The sequence below is a fragment of the Schistocerca serialis genome, unplaced genomic scaffold, assembly GCF_023864345.2.
Source record: "Schistocerca serialis cubense isolate TAMUIC-IGC-003099 unplaced genomic scaffold, iqSchSeri2.2 HiC_scaffold_1260, whole genome shotgun sequence".
Classification (NCBI taxonomy): domain Eukaryota; kingdom Metazoa; phylum Arthropoda; class Insecta; order Orthoptera; family Acrididae; genus Schistocerca; species Schistocerca serialis.
The window spans coordinates 523,991-543,022 of record NW_026047470.1 but is presented as its reverse complement, the minus strand read 5'-3'; the positions used below and the strand labels follow the sequence as shown (position 1 = coordinate 543,022).

The 19,032-nt window shown below is 44.0% G+C and overlaps 1 long non-coding RNA gene across 1 annotated transcript in view; it reads right to left on the bottom strand.

The window, feature by feature from the left end:
- Positions 1-1,480: 1,480 nt before the first annotated feature.
- Positions 1,481-19,032, bottom strand: part of LOC126438121 (uncharacterized) — an 82,655-nt gene continuing 65,103 nt past the window's right edge. The window contains exon 2 of the long non-coding RNA XR_007581004.1: positions 1,481-1,919. This is a non-coding gene — a long non-coding RNA (uncharacterized LOC126438121). The remainder of the gene's footprint in view (positions 1,920-19,032) is intronic.

Genomic DNA, 19,032 nt, shown 5'->3' with positions numbered 1-19,032 from the left:
CACAGATCAGCTATTTGGACGGTAAACGCTATAACATCCTCTCCACTCCCCGGATCTTTCACTGTGTGATTTCCACATCTTTGGCGACCTGAAGAAAGACATTTGTGGATGTCAATTTCAGTCAGACAAGGAAGAGCAAGAGTGGATGTGTTTGTGGATCTGTCAGCGGCCGTCCATCTTTTACGAAACAGGAATTGTTTGTCTCATCTCCCAGCGGGATAAATGTCTTAACAAGTGTGGTAATTACTTTTGAATGCAACCATTCCATGTCCTCTTGTGGCGGACGTTCGGTTTCCATTTGACTCCTCATAGGAAGCTACCATAGTTCCCTAGATATTGCTCTTGCACTGATTGTGAAGATTAGATAAATCCAATCGCAGCCTACACAGAGCATTTAAGAAGTCAATTTCCCACGCTACGTTCGCGGCTGGAATGGAAAGAAACTTTAATATCTGGTACAACTGGAAGTATCCCCTGACCTGCACTTCATCGTAATTCCAGTATATGGATGTAGGTTGAGATGCTGAAGTTGATTTGTGGTGTGCGAGAAACCACACAACGAGGCGAAGCCAAACACAGCACTATTAGAATTACCTTGAAGCATCCAATCATGGCATAAGATTCAGCACGGGCGGCGACGATTGCTGCTTCAAATAAAAATCAGGTTGATATTATTGCGTGGTGAGGATCGTAGCGAGATGTCGGTGAAGAACGACCAGCAAGGTGGCACCATAAACACTGTGTAACTCCCAGTTAAATCTGTGGTTAGCACACTCAGTGCCTATGAAGTGTGTAAGTAGGCTGTTTATGTTTTCCTATTGGCAACGTTACGTAGCGCTCTGTATGAAAATCACTGGCTGTGCTGTTTTATGTTTTCTTATTGGCAACGTTACGTACCGCTCTGTATGAAAATCACTGGCTGTGCTGTGTGCAGTCTGTGGCTAGTTTGCATTGTTGTCTGCCATTGTAGTGTTGGGCAGCGGCAGCTGGATGTGAACAGCGCGTAGCGTTGCGCAGTTGGAGGTGAGCCGCCAGCAGTGGTGGATGTGGGGAGAGAGATGGCGGAGTTTGGAAATTTGTAAGACTGGATGTCATGATCTGTTATGTATATTATGATTTTTCAACACTATTAAGGTAAATACATTGTTTGTTCTCTACCAAAATCTTTCATTTCCTAACTATGCCTATCAGTAGCTAGTGCCTTCCGTAGTTTGAATCTTTTATTTAGCTGGCAGTAGTGGCGCTCGCTGTATTGCAGTAGTTCGAGTAACGAAGATTTTTGGTGAGGTAAGTGATTTGTGAAACGTATAGGTTAATGTTAGTCAGGGCCATTCTTTTGTAGGGATTTTTGAAAGTCAGATTGCGTTGCGCTAAAAATATTGTGTGTCAGTTTAAGCATAGTCTTGTACAATTGTTCAAAGGAGACGTTTTAAGTGTTGTCTTCATCTGGATAGACGTAAGGTTGTATAGATCGAGAATATAGTGGCAACTTTAATGTATTTATTGGAGTTTGTACAGAGAAGTAGGAAGATGCACAGCAAAATGTTAAGAGTGGTAGATACAGCTCAGGACCGTGTGGAGCTGCCTCTGGAACCCACTAGAGCAGCCTGGGAGGTTCCAGGCTAGGGGCACCAGGCTATTGGGTTCAATCCTAGGGGTTCCAGGCTGTGGGGCTCCAGACAAGGCTAGGGGGTTCCAGGTTGTGGGGCTCCAGACAAGGCTAGGGGGTTCCAGGCTGTGGGGCTCCAGACCTGGGGGGCTCCAGGTTGGGGGGCTCGGGGCTCCAGGCTAGGGGTCTCCGCTGGTGCAGTGACGGTTGGTGCAGGCGCCGCTGTGGCCATCAGCGCGGCAACGACACACATCGCAGCCATGTGTGAAGCTGGTTCCGGGCACACAATTCACGCCAGCCACGTCTCGCGCTGCAACACAAATAAAACGAGGTGTCAGCAGATAGGCTGTGTGTGCGAGCTGCCATACACTTCACTGCCCTCCAAGCACAATACAAGGATGTTCTGAAAGCAAGAGAAGATGGTACAGGTGACACAATCGAATTCCATTTGAATCCACACCCGTTTCTGGTTTAACGATGAAAGGGGCGTCAGCAGAGGAGCGATGACACATGTGCAGAGCGACGAAGAAGAGAGAGTAGCAGCAGACTGGAGTGCCCGACGTTATTCGAATAGGGTATGTCCATGAGAGTTGGTCTACTGAGTGAGACGGACCGGTAGAATATTTCACAAATGGGTAGCTAGAGAGCAGCTCCCACCGTTTTCGAGGCAGGTCCTTTGCTAAGAAACGTGGTGCACAAGTGTTGCTGTTATATTCGTGTTAGTTCTGCAGAAAGATCAAATTCTTGATTCAGGTAAGCCAAAAAGTTTTGTCGAGGAGTTACTTAGTCTTTAGTATTAAGACTCAGTTTGCACAATATTGACGCAGTTCCTTTACTATGAGGTTGACACATTTGTGGGAATGAAACTAATCTAAAATGTCTATAGAGTTCGCTACCTAACGACAGATGGTCCATCTCTTCCTGACAATCAGGAGAGATTGGCCAGTACTATTTGGGAGCGATGGACCAGTGTTATTTGGCAGACATGACATACATGTTTTGATGTGGAACAGCTGGATCACAATTGGATTTAGCTTAGGAGATAATGGAAATTTAATGAAACTCTGTAAAGGGATTAAATAACATGCATTGTTTTCAAAGCTACCATTTTTCTCTTTCAAAAAATTCCAACTGATTACAAACGACTGGGTCTTGTGAGCATGGTGAATGGTCCGAATATGGGTTAATAAAGGCTATGGACGCTGTGCGAAACAATTTCATGGGTATCAACGCTAAATACAAGACTGCAGTAAAAAACCTATTCTACGGGTAATATGGGACCTCATCCTTTACTGGACTATCAACAAACGGAAGCTCATTGATCATATTAAGAAACTGCAAGAGCGAGGTTTCGCTTCATCTTGAGATTCAGTAAGGTGTATGGCATTTGAATTAGGAGAAACGCAAAATATACCTCATGTATTCAATAGTCAATCAAAAAAAGCCAGTTACGACTGGTTCATCTCCTTTGCTACACGTAATCAAAATATCCTTATAAGAAAGACAGAAGGTGTGTCAGTTGCTCGAGCGAAAGAGCTGAATGAAGCCACTGTAAAAGTATTTCAAACTTCTTGAAAATGGCTCTAAGCACTACGGGACTTAACATCTGAGGTCATCGGTCCCATAAGACTTAGAACTACTTAAACTTAACTAACCTAAGGACATCACACACATCCATGCCCGAGACAGGATTCGAACCTGCGACCGTAGCACCAGAGCGGTTCCGGACTGAAGCGCCTGGAACCGCTCGGTCACAGCGGCCGGAAAACTACTTGAAACTGTGATGTACGAAAACGACTTGTTTGTTAAATCGGGACACGTCTACCACACAGTTGAAACCTGACTGCAGTTGAACAACGAACCTGACAGTGTTTTAGCAAACAGAGGTTCAAGAAATGTTACTTCGGTCACATGTACGTATATGGAATTTTAATTCACTCTTTTCTTCATGTACAGCCATATTTTATGTCGTCCATCTGTCACCAATGGGTGAGATGGACCACTCATGTATATTTTCATTTTATCATATCTCTTGCATTTTAAGTGGCAGTGCCTCAGTAATATAATGTACTTAACTTTATATGACACTGCATACAAACATGCTGCCAGAAGTCAACACGTCAGTTACATACTGAGGAAAAAAGTGATCTAACTCTCCCACGGTTGTCCTACACAACACGATGTCAAACCGACGTGTACTGGCAACATGGTCGCCAATGGAAGTGCGTGCTGTTGTCCGATATGAATGGGCACGTGGGACTAGTGTGTGAGTCATCCATGAACGCCTACAGACCGTGTATGATGAAGAGGTTGTGTCCCGTCAGACGGTTGGTCGCTGTAGCTGCATGTTCAGAGAAGGAATGAAGAGTTTCGAGGATGAAGGTCGAAGTGAGTGATCCTCTACATCCACAAACCAACGCTGAAGTGGAGCAGGCTGTGCGACAATTCCATGGGCGTAGGGCGCCGAGTTTTGCCAGAGCAGTTTCTTCAAATTATAAAATGCAATTTAGCATTTTATCTAATTCTGACCCTCCCATATGTATTGACACACACAGTGTTTACGGTTACTACAAGCCACACCACACGTTGGGAAACGGGGCCAAATTTCTAGTAGTTTATTGTCGAGTTGAGATTTTCACACACAAATGTTTTATTCATATCTTACAGAAACGAGCAATACGGCAATAAACAGCCTTTTAAACACACCGCTAACGGCAGTCAATTAATTCATACCAATACAACAATTTTAAAAAATTTCTTTTTTTTTAAAAAAAATAGAAGTAACAGTACGGCAATAAACAACCTTTCAAAACACGCCGCTAATGGCAATCAAGTAATTTATAGCAATACAATAGTTTAAAAATTTAGAGAACATTAGTAAACAGGCTACTAAAGTAAATACAGAACTTTGTTAATAAAGTACGGTGAGGTAGTGAAGCTACCAACACCGCCATTAAAAAAAAATCAAAGGTCTCAGCAAACACACGATTAGTGGCAATAAAGGATTGGAGGAATTTAAAGAGGTTTTTAAACAAAAGTGTACTGGAATATCATTAGAACATAACAGATATGACGGACCCGTGTAAGGCGGGCATAAATCACCCACTCAGGGATGCTCAGGCTAGGCAGAATACTGACCAATTTAAATACGCCCGTAAACACTGTAAGACGTGTATGGCTCTGAGCACTATGGGACTCAACTGCTGAGGTCATTAGTCCCCTAGAACTTAGAACTAGTGAAACCTAACTAACCTAAGGACATCACAAACATCCATGCCCGAGGCAGGATTCGAACCTGCGACCGTAGCGGTCTTGCGGTTCCAGACTGCAGCGTCTTTAACCGCACGGCCACTTCGGCCGGCGGTAAGACGTGTATATTTCTATTGTCTATTGTCAAATCACAATTTATGAAAGATGTTTATATTTTATTAATAGGATTAAGTAGGAATAATTAATATTTGTCATGTTGGAAATAATTGGGGTAGCAGGGAATGTCTGCACCAAGGTATTGTTGACAAGAGAGACCGCAAACTGATATAATTTTAAAAAGGGCGGGAGAGACCGCGTATGGATACATTTTAAGAAAAGTGCGGGAAAGACCGCGCATTGATACATTTTGTAATGGTAGCAGGGATTGTCTGCACCAGAAAGCATTGTTGGCAGGAGAGACCGCACTTTAGCGTTCGTAGGAAGTCAGCAGTAAGCGAGAAGTGAAGCGAGTCGGTAGCAGGTCCGAAGTGAGAGGTTGAGAGAAGCGGTGTGCCTACCAGCCACCAGTTATGATTTACAAGAGATTATAAACGGATGTACAGAGACATCAGCTAACTATTATCGTAAGAGGAGCTAATATTATTGAATTAATTTTTTGAGAAACTCAAGACTACTGAAGGTATGTTTGCGTATTGCTAGTTGTAAGATTATTGTAAAAAATAAGTCCCAGTTGAACGTTTCTAAAATCATTTCATTCAGAATACAATTAACTTTTGCCAGCAATATTGCATTTCTAATTATAATCCATCCCGAAAACCATCAACGTAAAACTTTGCAAAATTTTATTATTGTCAAGAAAAAGTTTAACTATGAATTACGTAACTTCAGTCAAATTAATTAAAGAATAACTTCAGCTTTGCTATTAAGAAATAACGTCAGCTTTGGCAATAAATACAACCACTTATTATGACAGCCCACCAGCAACTAATAGAGTATAGTGAAACAGAGTAAGTATATTCATGTCGCAGTTCGATATAGCAGTCAGATGGCGATCCAGTAACAGTAAAAAAGGTAAGGAACAGTTTTGGGTTATAGCAGATAACGACTGAGGGCCACACGACAACGACACGTTCTATGTTTCGTCGAAATAATCCGAAAATCACTTTTAAAAAGCTGCAATTAAATTTGTATGTGAAGATTGAGAAAGAGAATAAATTTCAAAGGGGAGATTTCATTTGTTATTATTAAGCAAGAGATAGAAATCCTAAGGGAAGGTTACATAGCTTATTGTAAAAGGGAAGGTTATGCGTAACAAAAGAGATATAGAGGAGACGGGAAGGTTTCAACACAATTGCCACTCTCAGGCTAGTCACTGCACCGACCTTTAGCCAGCGAAAACTTGTAATAAGATGGCTTAACTTGCTGACAGAATTATAGCTAACCTCGTGCAAAAACATTACACCACACAATCCTGAATGAGCGACCACATGATCAACCAACAAGAAGCATGAATTTACTCATAACACACGACAAAATAGCGAAACAATTAAACTGGCGAAACTACACCTCCCATCGGGCAGTAACGAGAGGAGGAGGAAAGATCACTGTCTTCAATTACACCAGTGCCGGGCACAGGAAACCCGATCGCCGGAGGCCACAAGGCAGAAGAGACACTGATTACGCAAACTTATTACTTAATGATTAAACCTTCCACTAACTTAACTTGCAATTACACGACCTCCGATGGCAAGGATCCACACATCCGACCGCGCACGCGTCGCCAGTGTACCCAACACGCCACGGTCACGCGACAACTCGCTCTGTCACCGGAGTTCACGTCTTCTCTGCAACGTTGACGGGTAGTGACCGCTCCTTCATGTTATGTATCTCCTTTTTAAACTCCAGTGTTGAAACGGAGGACTTAAAGAAGCTTGTTAACGTCCCACCAAGGTGAAATGAACAGCAACTACTCGTGGGGCGATTCTGTATGCAACCAACCCGAGGGGAGCTCTTCCGTCAACTCCACCCGCTCGTTACACACAACCGACATACATCACGTGGCGACTCGGTACAACCGAACACGCCTGGTCTGCGCTGGCGAGCCACACTGCCCTCCACGTCTCCACCAGACTCTCTGAGCGCACCACGCCCCTACTTCCGCGCCACCACACGAAGTTACCACCGGTCAAAGATCTCACTTCCTCCATGGCAGTTTCCCGGATCAAACGCAGATATCGATAGCAGAGGGAAAGACAACCAAGCAGCCACTTAATGACAGACAACACATCAAACAAACATGTCAGGGGAAGAAAAGAAAAACCAATGCAATTTAAACACAAGGTGTAGCACCAGTCGATACACGGCTCAGTATATATAAGTGGGGGTCGGAATTAGATAGAATGCTAGATTGCATTTCACATTTTACCTCAGCACACTAATTATTCTGAGGTGAGAAAGAGCCACAAAAGGTATGGCGGGAGTCAAAATCATCATGTTTAGTCTGCAGTTAAGACAGGACTTAAAACTTTGCGCAGAACCTGAATCTGCACTTTGTTACCTTTTAAGTTATATATATTTATTTATTTAAATTACACATGGTGAATCATAATTAATGGCGTAAACGCATACAGTTGAAAATACACGATACTATAAGGAAAAATGTCTCAGTAAACATAGGGTCGAAAATGCGTACCTTAAGAACTACGTGCAATTTTTCATCTTCGATACTGTGAAGCAAATCTCTTCTACTGCAAGTTCTTTGCTTTCCACATTTTGGGAAGTAGTAGTATGGAACCAAAACAGGCCAGCAAACATGGGCTCTAAAACGCATACCTTAAGAGCTATGAGCACGCGCTAATCTTCGCTTCTTGGAAACACAACTCTTCTAATGAACAATTGCTCATAACTTTAGAGGTATATATTTTAGAGCAAATGCTTACCGGACATTTTTTCTTGTTAAGGTTCATGCTACTACTTTCCAAAATGCGGAAAGCAAGGAACTTGCAGTAGAAGGCATTTGCTTCACAGTATCGAAGATGAAAAATTGCTCGTAGCTCTTAAGGTATGCATTTCCGACCGTATGTTTACTGAGACTTTTTTGTTTCTAGTATCTTGTACTTTCAACTGTATGCTTTTACGTCATTAATTATGATACAGTATATACACTCCTGGAAAATGAAAAAAGAACACACTGACGCAAGTGAATAAGACCTGTTATACTTGTACGGGACACTATGAGAGGGCAGTGCATTCGATGATGAAATGCGCCACACCGCGGACACACCAGGAACTGCGGTATCAGCCGTCCTGTTGCAAGTTGCTCAGCAGCTAGAATGAGATTTTCACTCTGCAGCGGAGTGTGCGCTGATATGAAACTTCCTGGCAGATTAAAACTGTGTGCCGGACCGAGACTCGAACTCAGGACCTTTGCCTTTCGCAGGAGAGCTTCTGTAAAGTTTGGAAGTTAGGAGACGAGGTACTGGCAGAAGTAAAGCTGTGAGAACCGGGCGTGAGTCGTGCTTGGGTAGCTCAGATGGTAGAGCACTTGCCCGCGAAAGGCAAAGCTCCCGAGTTCGAGTCTCGGTCCGGCACACAGTTCTAATCTGCCAGGAAGTTTCATGCTCAGCAGCTGTTCACCGCCAGAGCCAGTGGCAGCCAATTTGCCGTTGTGTACGGAGCTCCTTGTGTGTCTTCAACATTGTCAGCACGCTGCGACAGCATGTACGTGAACCATTCGTGCAACTACGGAGTCTGAGCGAGGGCGTATAGTGCGCCTGCGGGAGGCCGGATGGACATACCGCAAAATTGCGCAACACGTGGGGCGACAGGTCTCCCCAGGACATTCGATGTTGTCGCCAGTGCTCAGCAGAAGGTGCACATGCCCGTCGACTTGGGCCCGGACAGGGGCGACGCACAGATGCACGCCAAGACGTTCGCGTTTTACGAAGTACCGTGCAGGACCGCACCGTCACTTCACAACAAATTAGGGAGACTGTTGCTTCGTGGGTATCATCAAATGGCTCTGAGCACTATGCGACTTAACTTGTGAGGTCATCAGTAGCCTAGAACTTAGAACTAATTAAACCTAACTAACCTAAGGACATCACACACATCCAAGCCTGAGTCAGGATTCGAACCTGCAACCGTAGCGGTCGCTCGGCTCCAGACTGCAGCGCCTAGAACCGCAAGGCCACTCCGACCGGCGTGGGTATCATCGAGAACCATTCGCAACCGTCTCCTTGAAGCAGGGCGACGATCCCGCGTGCAGTTATGGCGACTTCCGCCCCAACATCGCTCAGCCCACCTCCAGTGGTGTCACGATAGGCGTTTATGGAAGGACGAATGGAGACGTGTCGTCTTCAGTGATGAGGGTCACTTCTCCCTCGGGGCCAACGACGGTCGAACACGTGTGTGGCGTCGTGCAGGGGAGCGCCAAAATCTGGAGTGTGAACGACAGAGGCACACAGGATCAATCATGGTGTGGGGAGCCATATCCTAGACTGGCCGTTCTCCATTGGTGATAGTAGAGGGAGCATAGAACAGTGAACGGTACATTGAACCCATTTTTCAACCGGTCTTGCTAACGTTCATGCACCAACAAGGCGACATGCTTTTCCAACAGGATAAGGCACGTCCACATGTCTCCTGTGCCACCCAACAAGCTCTTCAAGGTGTACGCCAACTACCATGGTCAGCACAATCCCCCATGGAGCTTGTTTGGGACGGGATGAAACGTCATCTTGCAGTGTCTGCACGACTGGAACGGAATATGGCCCATCTGGGGTACCAGGTGGACACTGCATGGCAGGCCATCCATCAAGACTACAATCGGCACCTCTACGATCGTCTTCATTGGAGAATTGCAGCCTGCATTGTTGCAAAAGGAGAGTACACGCAGTACTAGCGCCAACAATGCACACGCTCTGTTGACTTTACTCACATGGGTAGGGCTCTGTCTTTGTGATCGTGTGTTGTATACATCCCCAAGGGTGTGTCAATCAAATTTCCCTCTGCTGGGTCGACGAATTCATGGTGTTCTTTTTTCGTTTTCCAAAAGTATATATACAGGGTGTTACAAAAAGGTACGGCCAAACTTTCAGGAAACATTCCTCACATACAAATAAAGAAAAGATGTTATGTGGACATATGCTGTGCCCGGAAACGCTTATTTCCATGTTAGAGCTCATTTTAGTTTCGTCAGTATGTACTGTACTTCCTCGATTCACCGCCAGTTAGCCCAATTGAAGGAAGGTAATGTTGACTTCGGTGCTTGTGTTGACATGCGACTCATTGCTCTACAGTACTAGCATCAAGCACATCAGTACATAGCTACAACAAATTAGTGTTCATCACAAACGTAGTTTTGCAGTCAGTGCAATGTTTACAAATGCGGAGTTGGCAGATGCCCATTTGATGTATGGATTAGCACGGGGCAATAGCCGTGGTGCGGTACGTTTGTATCGAGACAGATTTCCAGAACGAAGGTGTCCCGACAGGAAGACGTTCGAAGCAATTGATCGGCGTCTTAGGGAGCACGGAACATTCCAGCCTATGACTCGCGACTGGGGAAGACCTAGAACGACGAGGACACCTGCAATGGACGAGGCAATTCTTCGTGCAGTTGACGATAACCCTAATGTCAGCGTCAGAGAAGTTGCTGCTGTACAAGGTAACGTTCACCACGCCACTGTATGGAGAGTGCTACGGGAGAACCAGTTGTTTCCGTACCGTGTACAGCGTGTGCAGGCACTATCAGCAGCTGATTGGCCTCCACGGGTACACTTCTGCGAATCGTTCATCCGACAATGCGTCAATACTCATTCAGTTCAAATGTTCTCTTTACGGATGAGGCTTCATTCCAACGTCATCAAATTGTAAATTTTCACAATCAACATGTGTGGGTGACGAGAATCCGCACGCATTTATGCAATCACGTCATCAACACAGATTTTCTGTGAACGTTTGCCAGTCATTGTTGGTGATGTCTTGATTGGGCCCCATGTTCTTCCACCAACACTCAGTGGAGCACGTTATTGTGATTTCATACGGGATACTCTACCTGTGCTGCTAGAGCATGTGCCTTTACATGTACGACATAACATGTGGTTCATGCACGATGGAGCTCCTGCACATTTCAGTCGAAGTGTTCGTACGCTTCTCAACAGCAGATTCCGTGACCGATGGATAGAGGCGGACCGGCCTCCACGCTCTCCTGACCTCAACACTCTTGACTTTCATTTATTGGGGCATTTGAAAGCTCTTGTCTACGCAACCCCGGTACCAAATGTAGAGACTCTTAGGGCTCGTATTGTGGACGGCTGTGATACAATACGCCATTCTCCTGGGCTGCATCAGCGCATCAGGGATTCCATGCGATGGAAGGTGGATGCATGTATTCTTGCTAACGGAAGACATTTTGAACATTTCCTGTAACAAAGTGTTTGAAGTCACGCTCGTACGTTCTGTTGCTGTGTGTTTCCATTCCATGATTGATGTGATTTGAAGAGAAGTAATAAAATGAGCTCTAACATAGAAAGTAAGCATTTCCGGACACATGTCCACATAACATATTTTCTTTCTTTGTGTGTGAGGAATGTTTCCTGAAAGTTTGGGCGTACCTTTTTGTAACACCCTATATATATATATATATATATATATATATATATATATATATATATATATACATCGAAGTTAAGTGCTGTCGGGCTAGGCTAGCACTTGGATGGGTGACCGTCCGGTCTGTCGATTACTGTTGGCAAGCAGGCTGTACTCAGCCCTTGCGAGGCAAACTGAGGAGCTACTTGATTGAGAAGTAGCGGCTCTGGTCTCAGAAACTGACATATGGCCGGGAGAGTGGCATGCTGATCGCATGCCCCTCCACATCTGCATCCAGTGACGCCTGTGGGCTGAGGATGACGCGGCGACTGGTCGGTACAGTTGGGTCTTCCAAGGCCTGTTCAGACGGAGCTAAGTATATATATATATATATATATATATATATATATATATATATATATATATATATATATATATATATGTGGTGTCACCGCCAGACACCACACTTGCTAGGTGGTAGCTTAAATCGGCCGCGGTCCATTTAGTACATGTCGGACCCGCGTGTCGCCACTGTGTGATCGCAGACCTAGCGCCACCACAAGGCAGGTCTCGATATACGATAGAGCACTCGCCCAGTTGTACGGACGACATTGCTAGCGACAATACGGACAAAGCCTTCCTCTCATTTGCCGAGAGTCAGTTAGAATAGCCTTCTGCTAAGTCCATGGCTACGACCTAGCATGGCGCCAATTGTAACAGTGCATGTATCTTACGAGTCGCATTTGTATAGTCAAGAGAGATGTATCACAAGGAGTCATTAAAGTTAAGTATAAAGTAGCTACGTACTTTTCTTGCTACCATTCAATAGTTATCCTGTTCCAGAATTCACGCCCGTCTGCGTTAGATAGCGTGCCTATCGGCCCCCTCAAAATAACACTGTGTAGGCACTTCTGTCGACACATCAATATATATATATATATATATATATATATATATATATATATATATATATATATATATATATATATATATTAGAAGAGATGCAAAATCTTATCCAACTCAGTCTGCTCATTAAGGATATTATCAGCGCCACAAGTTTTATGTGTATGTACTTCCATTTCTTCTGACAAGTTCATGCCGGCTCCTTTCCTGCTAAGTGTAATATTTTCATGTTGTTCTCAATGTTTCTCACTGAATGGTTATCTTCAGCAACGTAGTCCGCAATTGTAAATTTGTTCGAGTTGGCAGGTATTAACGCAGCAAGGTTTTCTTTGTATCTAATCTCAAAACTCCTGCCTATCTGACCAATTGTCCTAGGGCATTTCACCGGTAAACCAATGCATCATATGTTTTGACGAAAGCACGGATGCTGTCTGATGATGAATTATGTAATACTTTGTGAATAAAATAATGTAAAACCAGTTTGATGCTGGTTGCTGTTCACTGTCAACAACTAATTTCATATAACAACCACAGTCTCCAACCTTGCATTTATCTGACAAAATTGAATTCATGACATGCATCAACCAGCTCTGTAGTAACACACGTACAATTTGTAAGATCCAATGGCATGTTTCATATCTAATGTCATATATATACAAATCTGTCAAGTGGCACAGAGCTCGTTGTTGGATCCAATATGAAATGTGTGATTTTTTAAAAGTTTTAACACAAAGCTCTGCAGTGGACAGCCACTACTTTTCTATCAAGTGTTTTAAATAACGATTAAGTGGATGACACAACCCGCCAGGGTAGCTGAGAGTGCTAACGCGCAGCTTCCTGGCCCCCCAGATCTAATCCACCCGGCAGATTACCGACGAGAGCCGGTGTGCTGGCCAGCCTGGATGTGGTTTTTAGGCGGTTTTCCACATCCCGCTATGTGAATACGGGGCTGGTCCCCACGTTCCACCTCAGTTACACAGCTCGCAGACATCTGAACACATTCCCACTACTTCCTGGATTCCACTAGGCACAGATAGTTGGGGTACACTATTTCTGTCCTGGGGGGTGCGGGGTGGCAGCAAGAAGGGCATCCGGCCACCCCTTCAAATTAACATGCCAAATCCGATTAACCATGGCCGACCCTGCGTATCCGTGGGACAAGGCGCAAGCGATAGATAGATAGATAGATCATGTGGATGACACGCATATCTACAAGACAGAGCCAACGACTCTCACAGTGGATATACATTATGTGATTCCACGCACAATACCTTCGGAAGAAGACAGTTTTAAAACTGTCGAAAACATGTTCAAGGTTTAATTAACCTGTATTTTGCAACTGGTTGGCTGTTGTTTCCAATCGATTGAAGCTCTTACATGCACAGTTGCTAAATCGCAACTATGTTCAAAATCTTATATTGAAAATGTATGACCAGTGCTAATCTACTAAAACTGATAATTATGGGAATTGCTGTTATATTATTTCTCTTGGGTATACGTATATTAGTAGAAAGCATCTATTCTTGCTATTAAATTCATATACTTCTTCGCATTAAGCAGTTACGTAGCTTAACTGATTTCACAGAACATATCAGCTGTGTATACAGAACGTCGCACTTATATCCATGACCCCAAATATCTTTCTGTCCAGAAGCAAAAAAAGAAAAATGCATCAAGTAAATGTTGTTCATCCATCAGGGGACATTAATCAGCACGATTCCCTTTCATGCAACTTTGTTCATAGCGAAGATAGGACCAGCAGTGGGCCCTTTTTTTTAAGTTTTACCCTATATTGTTTCTGGCAACCAACCTCGCCTCCTCAAGACCTCCTTAAAAACGTTTCACATGTTGTATCCTGTGGTGTTTTCATCAGTCAACCCCCTCTCCTCAAGACGTGTTCAGGAACATTTCTCAGTGTACCTTTCATGTAGACATGACGTTATTAAAAACTTAACACAAAACTGACTCTTAGTCTCCTGCACCAGGACGTACTGCAAATACCGGCACGACGTGACTCGTCCACTTGCAGGAGATAGAAGACAAATGGAAGCACAAGGAAAATGCAGACCGCCCATTCAGTCAACCGCTCTCAGTGGAAGGTTTGTGTGAGAACCATGTACACCATCGAGGGCAAGACAGAAGTGCTACTCATCTGTGGAGAATGTAAGTTAGCAGAGCAATAATCGCAATAATATTTCCTTGTTTACAAAAACGGTACATGTACTGCGGTACTATAGTACTTTTAAACAATCTTATGTACAGTAAAGATAATCCGTGATTAAAAATTGACCATCATTACCTTCAACTGAAGACGGCTGAGTGAACAACTAGTGTATTATTTCCTTGCGCTTGAATTTGTTTTCTCTCAACTGTAGCAAGTGGACGAGTTACATCCCCCCAGTACCTGCAGCGCATACTGGTACAGATGATACTGGTGACTCAGATTCAGTTTTGTGTTACGTATTTAGTAACGTGATGTCTACGTGAATGGAACATTGGGATCCTTTTTTGAACAGATCTTGAAGGGAGGGAGTGAATAACCGAATAAAAAAACTCAGTACCATTTAAAGTACTCATAACCTCTGGCAACAAATGCGCACAATAACTTTTACTGTGTCTTATCAACAGCAGAATTCTTTTTTCCCAATGAAAACCTGAAGACCACATTTTTGAGTGTTCAACCTTTTCATCTTATGCAAGTGTTGCCAACTGTTGAACAATACTATGAAAATATCAACAAGTCAACGTAGCAGTGTGCAACAGGTCGTCAGCCCAGAATAAACAGGTGTGGTTGGTTCGCTATATTTCACTATATAATTGAATTATTGTTATTTTGCATGGTCATTATTGAATGAGAATATCTTGTAATTAGTTATTTTACTCCATAAAATGAAACCAAGTGTACAAAGTATGTTCTGAGAACGGGTATATATTTTTGTATAAAACTTGCACCAAAAATCATTTTAAAAAAAGAGCATTCCCACACAAAGAAAAATTTTCGTTGCTCCAGATAAAATTCAGGTCTGAATGGATTAAATACATATACTGCAGTTCATATCTTCGTAATGAGCAAGGTTGCAACAAGGGCAGTCACAGTGTTTAATGTCTCCCTGATAGCTAAACAACATTTTCATGAGTACAAAGTCTTCTGCGGTGGCACTGTTGCATAAAACATACTCGGACTTCTTGCCATTTCAGGGTAAAACCTCGAGCTTTCGACAATTACCTCAATCGTCTTCGTCAGGAGCAAGTGACTGCCAAAACTGTTGCCGTGGTGGCGTCATATATCCCGTAGACAGCTTCCAATCGGTCGATAATCTCGCAGTGCTGCCGCAAATGGTGTCAACGTCTGCGTTGGTGGCGCCACCGCTCCCGTCGTGCCGTAAACATTGCGACGAATATCTCTGGTTCCTCTCTGCATCGAGGGCTCGCTTCCATGCACCGTTGTGCAGCTGAAATTCTTCCCGCGAATTCTTATTTCTACAGCCTCTTTAATTACAGAATCCCTGTATGTGGGAGCCTGGGACAAAACTTTTGTTTCTTCAAACAGTATCTTGTGTTTGTTTGTGAGGCTGTACTCAGCAACTGCAGATTTCTCCAGTACTCGAATTTTAATATGACGTGGATGTTCTGCACAGCGGTCCCAAACGGTGCGGATGGACTGACCGATGTAACTGCTTCCGCACTCACAAGGGATGTTATAAATCCCAGGGATCCTGATGCCAAGACTGTCCATCACAGGGCGTTGTGTCTCGTTTATCTTCTTAGGAGGTCGGAAAATAGATCTGATAGCTCGTCTTCCCAGGTCTCTACCTGTTTTCCTGGATGTATCGTCGCAAAATGGAAGGAATGCAGTCGGTGACTCAGCACGTGAGTCTTCAACAGTATCACGTTTCCTTTTCTTAGAGAACGCTGACTCCGCATCAGGTGACCCATGGCCATTCTTTCAGGCCAAGTACATCAGATGATAAATTTCGGAATCAAGGGGTCCTCGCCAGAAATAGTTTATGCTGTGTGCATTAATGTATTTAAAGCTGCTGTCTGCTGAACTGAATGGTGCAAACTCGGGGTGCAACATCCTTTGTGAGTGCGGAAGCAGTTATATACGCACCGTTTCCGACAACTGTTCAGAATATCCAAGGCGTATTACAAAACGAGGACTGGAGAAATCTACAGCTGCTGAGCACAGCATCACAAACAAACACAAAATATTGTTTGACGAAACAAAAGTTTTGCCCCAGGCTCTTACATAATGATACACAAAATACTGTTTGATGAAACAAAAGATTTGTCCCAGGCTCCTTCATATTGGGATTCTGTAACTAAAGAGGCTGTAGAAATAAGCTTGTGCGAGAATAACATCAACAGTGACAGCTGATATAATTGTAGGGGCGCATGGAAGCGAGCTCTCGACTTAGAGAAGAACCAGAGATATTCGTCGCAATGTTTACGCTACGGCGGGAGCCGTAGACACCATCTGTGACAACACTGCGTGATTACTGGCCAATCAGAAGCCGTCTACGTCCTATATAAGCTCACCACAGCAACAGTTTTGGCAGCCAATCGCCTCTGACGAAGGCGATGGATGCAGTCGTCTAAAACTCGAGATTTTACGCACAACTGCCGCGATAAAAAGTCCGAGAATGTTTTATGCAACATTTTCTTGATGCTATTTTGTTTTGCTTTTGGACAAAAAGTAATTTGATGTGGTCAAGATAGATGGGACAGCTTATACAGAGCATAGCATAACTTCAAAACATTTTTGACATGAGTAGTAATGTGAACTGCAAATTTACGCCTGTGAGACTAGTAGCTCTGGTAAGTTGTAAGAGGAGTACCTAATGAGGTATTCTTATAGTATGTTTATGAATGTATTGCGGTTTTCAATTTCCTGTCTGATCTGTACTGGCCACCTCTTAAAGACTTTTGTCCCTGAATATCAAACTCTATTCTGAGCCCTACATGAAGATGTATAGTCCGCTTGGATGTTATTTTTATTTTCAGTATTGTTTAAATGACAACATTTTCACCGTGGATTCGCTACTTATTTAAATTTTCATAGTTGCAGTTTCGAACTATTTGACAATGACATTAAAATCGAAATTTGCAATTGTAGAAATTAAAATAAATTATGTCGCCCTAGGTGGACATGATGTCATTTGAGAAAATTCAGTTAGACTGCGAACGCAAGGGAGATACAATTGCTGGACTATTGCGGTGGGGCATTGCACAGTAGACTGTAAGTCCACTAACGTTATTAACCAGGAATAATTATGAGGAAGTACATAGAAGTATCATCGCGGTAGGATAAGAAACCTAAATAACATCAAAGGATTATGTAAGAGTATCAGTTATCTACTTTTACGTAATGTTCGTACTGCTTTCATCTGTAGAATAAATACATTATTTTTTACTTCTACTGCGTTGTTCTGAAAGATTACGGCGTAGAACAGGGTCGAGAAAAACTAAGTACTCGAAGCACAATAGCAATTCCGTCTACAGGTGAATGCAAGGGAAGAGAGATTCCTGAGAGTGAAGCAGGCAAAGCCAGTTTTCTTAGTGAACTTATCCACATGTTGGTACCAATATCAGCTTATTACCCATTTGGATGCATAGAAACTGCAACGCGACGAGCAGACTTTGCAGCATTGTACAAGAGACTGGTACACCTGCCTAATATCGTGTTGGACCCCCGCGAGCACGCATAAACGCCGCAGCACGACTTGGCATGGACTCCACTAAGATCTGAGGTAGTCGTTCAAATGGCTCTGAGCACTGTGCGACTTAACATCTGAGGTCATCAGTCCCCTAGAACTTAGAACTACTTAAACCTAACTAACCTAAGGACATCGCACTCATCCATGCCAGAGGCAGGATTCGAACCTGCGACCGTAGCGGTCGCGCGGTTCCAGACTGAAGCGCCTAGAACCGCTCGAGCACACCGGCCGGCTGATCGGAAGTAGTGCTGGAAGGAATTGACACAGTGAATTCTACAGGGCTGTCCATCTGTGACATCTCTTCTGAACAGCACGTTGCAATGCATTCCAGATACGCTCAATAATGTTCATGTCTGTGGAGTTTGGTGGCAAGCGGAAGCGTTAAACTCAGAAAAGTGTTCCCGAACCACACTGTAGCAATTGTGGATGTGTGGGGTGTCGCATTGTCCTACTGGAATTGCCCAAGTCCGTCGAAATGCCCAATGGACACGAATGGATGCTGGTGGTCAAACAGGATGTTTGCGCACGTGTCACCTGTCAGAGTCGTATGTAGACGTATCAGGTATCCCGTACCACTCCAACTGCATACGCCCCACACCATTATGGAGCCTCAACAAGCTCCAACAATACCCTGCTGACATGCAGTGGCCATGGATTTGTGAGGTTTTCTCCATACCAGTTCATGTCCATCGGCTCGATACAATTTGAAAGGAGACTCGACCGACGAGGCCACAGGTTCCGTCACCTGCAGTCCAATGTCGGTGTTGATGGGCCCAGGCGAGGCGTAAAGCTTTGTGCCGTGCATCATCAAGGGAACAGGAGTGGACCTTCGGCTGCGAAAGCCCATATCGACAATGATTCGTTGAATGCTTCGCACGCTGACTCTTGTTGATGGTCCAGCATTGAAATCTCCATCTGTTTGCGGAAGGGCTGCACTTCCGTCACGTTTAACGATTCTCTTCCGTTATCGTTGGTCCCGCTCTTGCAGGATCTTTCTCC